The 10,345-nt window shown below is 42.3% G+C and overlaps 1 protein-coding gene across 3 annotated transcripts in view; it reads right to left on the minus strand.

Annotated features, from left to right (window-relative positions):
* The window catches only part of LIMCH1 (LIM and calponin homology domains 1), a 115,948-nt gene that overhangs the window by 80,882 nt on the left and 24,721 nt on the right, over window positions 1-10,345 (minus strand). The window lies entirely within an intron of this gene.

Here is a 10,345-nt window from a genome sequence, read left to right on the forward strand (position 1 = left end):
CCCCCGCTGCCGTTGGCGGGGGCTGCAACCCCCAAACTCCCCCCACCGCCATCCCCGGAGCTGCAGAGCGGGCAGCGCGGCCCCGGACGCCACCCCGAAACCCTGAGACAGGGCAGGGCGGCCGGGCGGCGGCTGGCCCCGCTCCCGGCCCCCGCAGGGGCAGAAAGCAGCAGAAGGGCGAAGGAGGAAAACGGTCACCGCGTGTGGACTCGTGGGAGACCCGGAGGCAAAAAAATAGGTCCGGAGAACAAATGCAGAGATGAGTAGATTAAAACGGCAGGAATAAGGCACGCTGGCAGGAGATGAAGCCCTACCAACCACTCCGAAGGCAGGGCTGCAGGAATAGCAGGGAGAAGGGCCAGGCTTGCCGGGAGCAGCAGCAGGCCAGAATGCCCGAAAGCAGTACCTCTAAGAGCTCAGCAGAGAAGACAGCAAAGACTGTCTTTGCAAAGAAAGCCAAGCCTTTTTCTCCTCCTTTTTGGGCAATCAACAAGGAAAAGATGCGTCTCCTCAAACGGCAGCCCCGGTCCCTTAACAAAAAGGCAAAAACCACCTTAAGAACTCTGTGAAGAAAATGGGTCTGTTGAGAGCATAGTGCAACTACACAAAACATACCAGAAACCCCAAACACGGCTCTAAGCAATCTTCAGATCATATCTAAGGCTGCCAGAAGATGTTCAGTACCAGACCCCGAAGATCGCGCTGGAAGTGCCGAATTCCTACCAAGGTGCTTAGATCCTGCTGCTTCCAACCAGGCTTGCTAGGTCGGAAAATTGCAAGTGCCTAGAGCAAGAAGATTGTTCACAACTTTGATACCACTACTTTGGTAGTATAAAACTTACCCTCCTTTGACAGTGTGAAGGAAAAGCTGGGCAAAGGAAAGAACATACTCCATTTATCTTCTCAGAGAGCTGCTCTTAGCATTTTTGGCACCCAGCAAAATCTTTTGCTAATAGTTCCAGTCATTAGTCTCATATGAAACACGAGCGCATTCAAGCTACGTTAATAAACTGAAAACAACCAACAACAAAACCAACTCAAAATCACACCATAAGAATTGATGGGAGGGCTCTAAAAAACAAGCACAAAATAAATGAGATGCGTAAAGCAAATCAAATTGTAAGTACACTTGTCCTCCAGGTATCAAAAAGCACATTGTTGAAAATTAAAAGCTTGCAATTCTTTGAGAAAAATCAGAAGTACAGCAGCAATACTCAAGAAATTGTCTTTGACGTTTTCCTAAATCTGCCCTTCACCATCAGATTATTTGCTTTTTAAGATACTTGCCCTGTAACAAGTTTCAACCACGTTTATAAGCTTCTTATGCAATGCAGTGTATTACTATCACTTCTATGATGTTTGTAACAAAAAATCCCCAAACAGGAATAGCCATATTGTGTACAATGAAAGGCAAATGCAAGGAGTTCAGAATAGAAAATGGCACTGCAGGCCCTGGGCAGGTAGTGAAAATTTCATGCTGGATACAGAATGGATGATGTATCTTATTTCCGCAAATTTTTAAAACGAGCTTAAAATCCCTGCAGCATGGTACGATGTAAAAGGAGGGAAGAGACACTGTGGACAGGAAAGGAGAAGGATAACAGGGGAAGAGAGAAGAAAATAATGGGAGGGGACCATATGGAAGAACATGGGCGAGAGCAGCCTTCAACTCAACAGGCAAAAGCAAACCACGGGGGGGTGGGAGGGGTGCACACAGCATGAGCACAAGGCTGACCCTATGACTTCACTAGTTAAGTAGGTCCTGATATTTCTCCTTGCTGCATCAGGTCATTATCCCTGAAGGCACAAACAAAACATTTAAACAAATGGGGGCCCAGTCAACATCCTTGTCTTTGGGGGAGAGAGCAATCAGATGATGTGCATTCCCTCAGATTTGCCAAACCCAAGATACACCCTGAGTAAGATGGCTTTGTTTACAGCAATGAAGACAGAACATAGGCAGGCAGGGAAAAAAGCCCAAAGCATTTCCAGGGTATTCACTGGCTCTGATGCTGATGAAGTCACAGCCAGATGTCAGCCAGATGTCAGCAAGATGTCAGATTTCACCCAATCTTGGAGAGGGGGTGCCTATCTGATGCCATATTCTATGGTAACAGCCATGCTATGGTCAAGGAAGAGGACAACACTTCCATCCCCTCTCCGCAGCTTTTTAGTACCAGATAATAGCACTTGGCTTGTGAGGGTTTGGGCCTCAGTTTCATGACTTCTTCTGTTACCCACTTTTCACATTTTTGATGAATAAAGCTTACCAAGAGTAGGGTTAAAAACAAGCTCACGTACAGTGAAGTGCAGCCAAGCACTCCTAGAAGCTGCTGGGAATTCACCTTGCAAATCCATAGTCAGATGGATAAAAACACAAGGACAGGAGAGACACCACCAAAAAAGCAAAGCATGGTTCCTTCTGCTGTGATGGAAAGGACTGTTATTTACCTCGGCTCTGCCTTGTTGGTTGGGCTATGAAGTGGGTCAATACAAAACTTACCACAGAGCAGGTTGGGGAGAGAGCTACAAAAAAGACAAGAAAGAAAGAAACAGCACAACAGCAATGTTCTTCAGTGCAGCTGGAGCTCAGCATCTGTGGCATCTACCCTTTCTTACCCATCCTCCTGGCAATAGTTGTGCTATCTGAAGGAGGGAAAAAAGGTCACGACGACAAATTTGACCTTTATTTGCACTCACATTACGAGTACTGGGAGTATGACTAACCTAAACACAGATTTCAAAGAACCCTGAAACCACGGCTAGTGCCACAACGCTTCCCTCAGGACATCCTCATGGGGAAACTGGACACTCTCCATTCTCGGCACATCCCTGAGGCTGCTGCCCCCACAACTGAGCTCTACAGCAAAACATAAAAATGGGCAAGAAATTCACAACTAAGGAGAACATGCTGTTTTCTAAGTTTGGTTTATTTGTGTGTAATTATCAGGACACAATAAAGCATTAAGGAAAGTAAACGGTCTCAAAGGCAGCTATCCCAAACAAACTGCTTAAAGTAAACAAAAACCACGTAAACTTTAAATCTAGAGTTATAAGTCATAAGAACTACTACACCAGATATTGTGAAAACAAAACCAGTCTGTAAGTCAGGGGGGTCCAAGCAATGGGACCACCAAAGAAACTAACCTAAGCATTAAATATGGGAGAGTATGGTTTTTCACTAGACGTACTCTTAAAGCTTATCACCTTGCATACAATTAAAAAAAAAAAAAAAAAAAGGAAATTCATAGATGAATAAAGTTGAATTACCTTCTGAATGATATATCCAAAAAGTACAGCCCTGAGGTAATCCAAAGAAACACTGCAAAGAGCTTAAGCTCCAACACAGGTAAGCCCTTTACGTGTTACGTACAGCTGTCAACTACAACCAAACACTGCTGAACAAACCTTTGCCTTTCCGGACTGCTGTCAGGGCAATTGTGTGTTAAGCCATGGCACAACAGATGCTTTTAAAAAGCTATTTATGTGTTCCTGCTAAGATATTGTACTATGGTGATAAAGAAGATTACCTATGCAAAGCAAATCTATGTGCTAAAATTTATTCCATGTTTTCCTTAATTATATTAGCACATCTAGTAAAAGATACTACCTTTTTTCACATACCATGCCTTCCTTTCTCTGCCTACAGATTCCAAGCTTCTTGGGATCCCTTTGATCACATTTGATATCTCAGGACACTGTTACCCAATGCCTGCTTTCTATATTTTGACTTGACTGTAGAGAAAATAACCTTGTTTTCCAGGAAGAGCAGTTTTGACCGTTCAAGGGACGCAGCTCTAGGGAACTGTCAGGTGAAACTTGCCACAGGACCTTTGGGATGGAGTGGGGCTAGCAGAGAAGAAAATGAGGAAAAATCCTGTGCATCATGTGAGCCTCTCCACCTGAAAAGGTGTGTCTGAGGGTCATTAATTACCTGACCAGCATTATCTATTACAAACCAGTATAGGTAACTTAAAGCATAATCAGTGTACCTGCATGCACGTTCAGAGATGACTATCTGAAAAAATACTTCTCAATCTGTGATCACTACAGACTGTTTCTAGTTTTCCTCTCTCACTACATCCAAAGCAGATGTCAAGGACAAAAAAAAGTGACTGGAAATGATCAATAGTGAGATTTACACCTGATGCTTTTCTGATACACAAGAACCTAATTAATCAGAGACACAAAGCTGTATTGGAGTTACAGCCTCAATTTTTACCTTCCCCTGGTTGTTTATCAGCTGTCCTCCTACTCAGGCACAGAAGCAGATTTCATTAAAGTTGTATAATCCCAGAAAATACAGGATTTTTATGAAAATATGTGCATGATCAATCTCATTTGAAGTTTTGCTGCATCCGGCTGTACTGAACTAGCTGAGCACAAAACTTTGAACATCCAGGGCCAGAGAACAGCAGAAATTTTGTAGAGTTTATTTTTAAAGTTTGAAACTGAAAGGTACAAAAGAAATCGGTACCTAAAATTAAAATCAATTTGACATGAAACCTCTGAATGTATGACCACCATCTGGCAGCCTCATAATGCTTCTGCTAAGTACAGCAACCACTCACTACTAACATGACTTTACTTTCTTGCCCTTTCTTTTACGTGGTATGTTCTCTTTTGCTTGGTATATTAAGCAAAGCTATCTTTCATTTAAAGCCAAAAAACAGTAACAGTTGGCCAATACTCGGACTTCTCTCAGCAAAGACAGCAATCCACTATGCAAGGATCAGAATACTATGCAGCTGGAGCCATTGGAGGGCCTCTGCATCCCCATGTCCAAGTACAAGTGCTGTAGGTGGGCCTCAAAAGATGCAAGAAAGCTGCCTGTGGGGGCCGGGGGCCTGGCAGTAGCTGTTAAAATCGGACCAAATCTCTATTCCCCAAGGCAAACAGCAAAATAGTGAAACCGCCAAGGAGGACTCATTCCTGCTCAGTTCGTGACCTCTGCAAAAAAAGCAACAAATTCCATTTCTCCTTTCAAATTAAACGTCTACTCTTTATTGCCAAGGAATATGTTTTAATAATCTGTGGTGTTCAAGGTTTGATAAACATCAGAAATCTCTTTGCTGCTGTTACATGATACCTGACATACATTTTCCCCCCACTCACAGCTTTGCATTTTCATGCCAACATTACATAAAACATACTGGACTTCTTTAATGTAGAGGTTGGGGTTTCCTTGCAAATACTTCTAAAAGAAACTGTTCAAGTCAAAAAAACACTGTTGTTTTTTTTTAACTGGCTTTTGTTACTGAATGAAGTTCCAGTACATTCCACTTTGAAAACCTACATTATTGTTTTTACTTCCAGTAAAAAAAATAAATAGAAAGCTTTCACATTTAGATGTCTAGAATGATTTCAGTGAGGAAAAGGAAGGGGAAGAAAATCAGTAATTTTCAATTTGCTGCAAGTGCATTTCACAGACAACCAAAATATCTGTGCAAAAAACATGCTATGTAAATCAGTGCCCATTCTTAACTTAGACCATATATAGTGTAACTGCCTAAATTACTATGTAACACAACACTCAATCCATGTCCCTGTTGTTTGTTTCTCAGATTTGAAAACATACATTTGGTGTCTAGGTAGCATGGCCATAACTGTCATCATCTTGAATAGCTACAGTTTTGGGTTTTCTTAATGGTAAATATTGAAGGGAAGATGAGCTACACAATAGTCTGGCAGTGATTTCTTTTCCATCCCTTTTCAACCATCAGTAAAGCATTCTCTAGATGTAATTCAGGAACTGGCACTACTATTCATGAAGCTGTGGTAGCTGCAAACCTAGATGGACTATGCAAACTTGAATTACTACTGTTCGTTAAGTCTATAGAGGTCATGCAAATATGCCTTTGAAGGGCCATTTGGAAAGCAGGATTCATGGATTACATCTGGATGTCAGAGTCATTTGCAGTTGTGAAGACTAAGCTTTCGGGAGGAATAAAAAGTAGTACAATAATATACTGTATTTAAGAAGCAGAATTTCCTCAAATTAATGGGCATAAAATCAATGATTAAAACAAGAGGGAAAGAAAGGAACTCTTTAATACAGCGTATTCCCATTGCAAGGCTTTCTCTCAGCTCTTTTACAATGTCTTGGTTCTGGTTCCTCTGGGCAGCCCAACAGAGGACAGAAAAGGATCTCCTCCTACAGGACAGATATTCCTGTTGTTCAGTTTTCTGTCAACACACTAGAGGTGTACTTGAGGCATACTTCTGCAACATCCTCTCACCCCTAGGAATGTACAAAGCAACAAGGGTAGGAAGATGAATACATGCATCACACCAAGTCTTTAGGAACAGGAACTAAGGAGTGGAGATGGCAGAAATAGCTTGTCACATTTGTTGGCGGAGGGAAAAGAAAGGGGAAACAAGTCAGCTATCACTGATAATTTATTCTTAAAGCTTCGGTTTATACCCTACCCTCTGTCCTAAACAGACTTGAGATCACCTCTTGTTTGTAGAGGAAAACAGCTAACCGTGCTTATAATTCAGCTTACCTGGGTATAACCAGTGGCTCCTGCTCAGAACAGTCGCAAGTAAAGCTAGCAGAGATGTTCATGCACCCTCAAACAACAAGCTTCCAAATCCTCACCTGCTACTTCTGACAACCTTTGCAATTTAAAGCCACTTTATATAGATAGAGGTAAAACTTAGCTGATGAGAGTATGTAAAGGAAAAGGGTAAATTTAAAGCAAATATGATTTTTTTCCCTTCCTTAACAGAGGGACTCAGAGTTCTAGACAGCAGAATCAGTAGAGTCCAGCAAGATTATTAGGCCAGGCTTCACAGGCCATGAAAGTACTAGCTCCAGAGCCAACAAGAAGCCGCCAGCAATTTAGATGATTTAAAGCACTGCAGAGCCCCAGCCACCTCACATGTCTCCAAACCACTCCCGCAGACGCAGATTTCTGGAGAACGCAAACATTACACATGGCTACCCAAAATCAGCTCAAGGCCAATGGGACTTACTGGCTTTGGCAAGCACCTCTACACTGCCCTTCCTAGCGACTGGGAAATATTCATCAGACACATTACTGCCTTGCTTGAATGCATGGACCCAGCTGAGGCTCAGCACTATGCTGAAGCTAATCAGCCCTTAAAATCTAGAGACCCTACTAAGAGCTACTTGGGGTTTACAAGGTCAACAGATGTAGCCCCATCCAAATACAGGGGCTACAGGGCTATGCAACCGCCTTAGGTGATGTGGGAACACTGCCCAAACTGCAGCACAGGGAGCCCAACCACCCAGGAGGTACCAGACCCTGGGCACACATGTTCTTTGTACCTCTGTGTGTACATGCCAGCCAGCCCAGAGCTGCACAGGGGCTTCAGTGTGCCCCATGCTCTGCATATGACTGCAGAGAGCCTGGAGAGTCAGCTAGCACATGAGCAGTGCCCACTTTCTGGGGCTTTTTGGCTACCTGGAAATCCCTAAATGTGCTATGCTGCACTGCTAAGCTGATCTCATGCCTTTGGGCCACTTGCCCCCAAATGGGAAAGGTGCTGGTGTCGAGCAGCTCTCCTGCAAGAGCTGTCCTGCGGCTGTGCTGAGCCAGGGTGATAGATGCTGCTGCCAAACCCAAGCAGGCTGTTCAGTGAGTTGCCCACACCCAGAACACGGAGGTTTATCCAGGGTTTTTCCATTCTCTGGCATATCCCAAACTCCACCTTCAATTATCCTGAATAGAGCAGTTGACTGTTTTTCCTCTTATTTACTTCCCAGCTGCTTCCTAACCTCAGTCTGGCACTTTTATTCCTCCAACTTGTATTGTAAAGTAATAAAGAACATTTGTACACTGTTATACCAAGAGAATAAATCATACTGGAATCTGTGATGGAGAATACTGACCACAGTCTTTGAAGTTCTTGGTCTGCAATTTGCTTACATAACAGTTTGTACGCAGTCTTAAGTGGTGGATTTCTAATATCGCTCATCAAATTTCAGCCAAAAAAAATAGCATAAGCAAGGTGAACTACTCTCGGGAAGATAAACTATCTGCACAAATTTTTGATGCAAGTACTACAAGAACACCAAGAACTCACAGTTCTTCAAAAAATATGTGAAAGTCTGGAATCCAAGGAGTTTCAGTTCTCTAAGATCGTATTTTAGAAAGTAAATTTTAATCAGGATTGGGTGGCTCAAGAGATTGGGTAATAGTATTTAAAAAAGCAAGTGATTAATCTCTGATCAACCAGAGGGTAAGGACTAAAGAGCATTTAAGGTCTCAAACACCCCTGGGAACTAGCCAACTTAGTCTAATACTGTGGGTGCTGACTCTAGGCAGATTTTGGATTTTGTATTTTCTCACACACAGTCCTCATGCTTATGAGTAGCCTCCTCTAAATTTCACTAGAATTACTCCATTATCCTCCCCAAAATTCTGCATTCCAGTTATGCCTACGAAGAGCCAACGGCAGTTAGATCCCAAGTTTGCTGATAACACTGTGCTGACAAATAACTTGTTTCTCTGTTTCCTTTCTAACCGCATCTATGTGTTGTTTCTTAATTACAAACTTCTGAAGGCAGAGACTCATACCAGTAAGCTTGATACTTACACTTTGCAGGAAAACACATTTTGATCATTGCTGACTGTATCATTCAAAGATCTGAGATGCTCAGAAATTGAGGCCAGACATATCTGAAGACACAGCTCCTAAACTCCCTTCAAACTAATCATAATCTTGGATTTACTTTTGCTCTTTTGGTTGTTTTAGACAGAATGAAAGAACAAGTAACAACTGGTGTGATATTGCTGAAGATAAAGTATCACCCATTCTAATATAATTCTGCTAATACCTTGCTTACTCAAATTTTTGCTTGACTGCAACACTTGTCCAAGAGCATGTAATTATCTTGCTTCTTCCTTGTCTAAAATTCTAGTCCACTGACATATCAGATTCCACCCAGCCACTATTCAGCACTGTAAAAATAAAATACAGGCGTGCACACTAAGAAGGAAGATCAAGCTAGGTTGGCTGTTTCTCAAAAAACCCAGAACAAAACAAAACCCAGGCTCCTATGAAAAACTTTGTCATGTTTCTTTTTTACGTAAGTCTGTTACTAAACACTGACTTTAGTAATGAATTTTATGTGTTCTTTTGGTGCACAACTTTTATTTATTTACTTACTTACCTCTCTTTGCTTTTATAAAAGCTCTGACAGCACTCTCTGGGGACCATTCCATTTGATTTACCAGTTTGCAACTAGTTTTGCCAATGATTGATGCAATTCCTGCATTTGTTCATAATTCATGAAATGTCAGAATGTACATTGTTTCCAATACACAGTATTAAGCTTGTAGTAGTAGTAGTAGGGTTTTTTTTTTAAATTTGCTTGTATTTTCTTTGAAACTAAACAGCACAGCAAAACAGCGTGTCGGATGCATGTGGCACTCAGGACATTTCAAGTTACACTTTTCAAGCAGTTGTTATGGTTTAAGAAGCAACTACTGTCTGACCTCTTTAGGAGTAACAGGAGAAATTTAATGAAAAGAAAACATCCGGGAATTGTACAAAAAAAGATTTTTTTCCTCTCCTGCATATGTCAAGTAAAAGCTGTATAAATTCTTTTTCTTGAGAAATTTTATTAGCTTGTGCTACTGACCTGTGCAGACAGTTTTCTGGCACAATTTTCACGACTTGTTTACAGTATCACCTCAGTTATCCAGAACTTCTTGTTATCCCAACAAGGGTCAAATTCCTGACATGTATTAATTACATTGAAAATTGCCCTGGATTACTTGAAACCTCAAATAACTGAACCTATTCATCGTTCTCCCTTTTAAATAACAGGGGACATACTGTATAGTGGTGCTAATACTTTGTGGCTGATCCCTGTAACTCCAGAAATTAATACATAAACGTCACACTTCTTATCTAGCAGGCCTGTCAGCTTTGGACTGAAAAGCAGGCTCAAGAGGCAGAGAGCATTTATAGCATGGTCCTACTCACTGCCGTGGGCTGCGGGGCAGGAGGAGATAGGAGGTAGGAAGGACAGGAAGGTTAAAACCAAAAACCACTGACCAGCACTCCTGATCCACGCACCACTGGCCAAGGAAACAGAGCTGCTTCACAGTTCAGCCCTCCCTACTTCACAAAATGACCGCGGATCCCCCCCGTAGTCAGCCAAAGACTCACTGCTGCCTGCATGATTAATTATACATCCCACTGACACTTGAGCTTTTACAGTTGTGGCTACTGGGCTCCATCTCCTCGTGCCCGTCACCGGGCAATCAGGCCTGCAGCTTCTCTAGGACGAGAGGAAATGGCCTCAAGTTGCGCCAGGGGAGGTTTAGATTGGACATGAGGAAAAATTTCTTTACTAAAAGAGTGGTGA

The sequence above is a fragment of the Aptenodytes forsteri genome, unplaced genomic scaffold (assembly GCF_000699145.1).
Source record: "Aptenodytes forsteri isolate BGI_AS27 unplaced genomic scaffold, ASM69914v1 Scaffold35, whole genome shotgun sequence".
NCBI lineage: Eukaryota > Metazoa > Chordata > Aves > Sphenisciformes > Spheniscidae > Aptenodytes > Aptenodytes forsteri.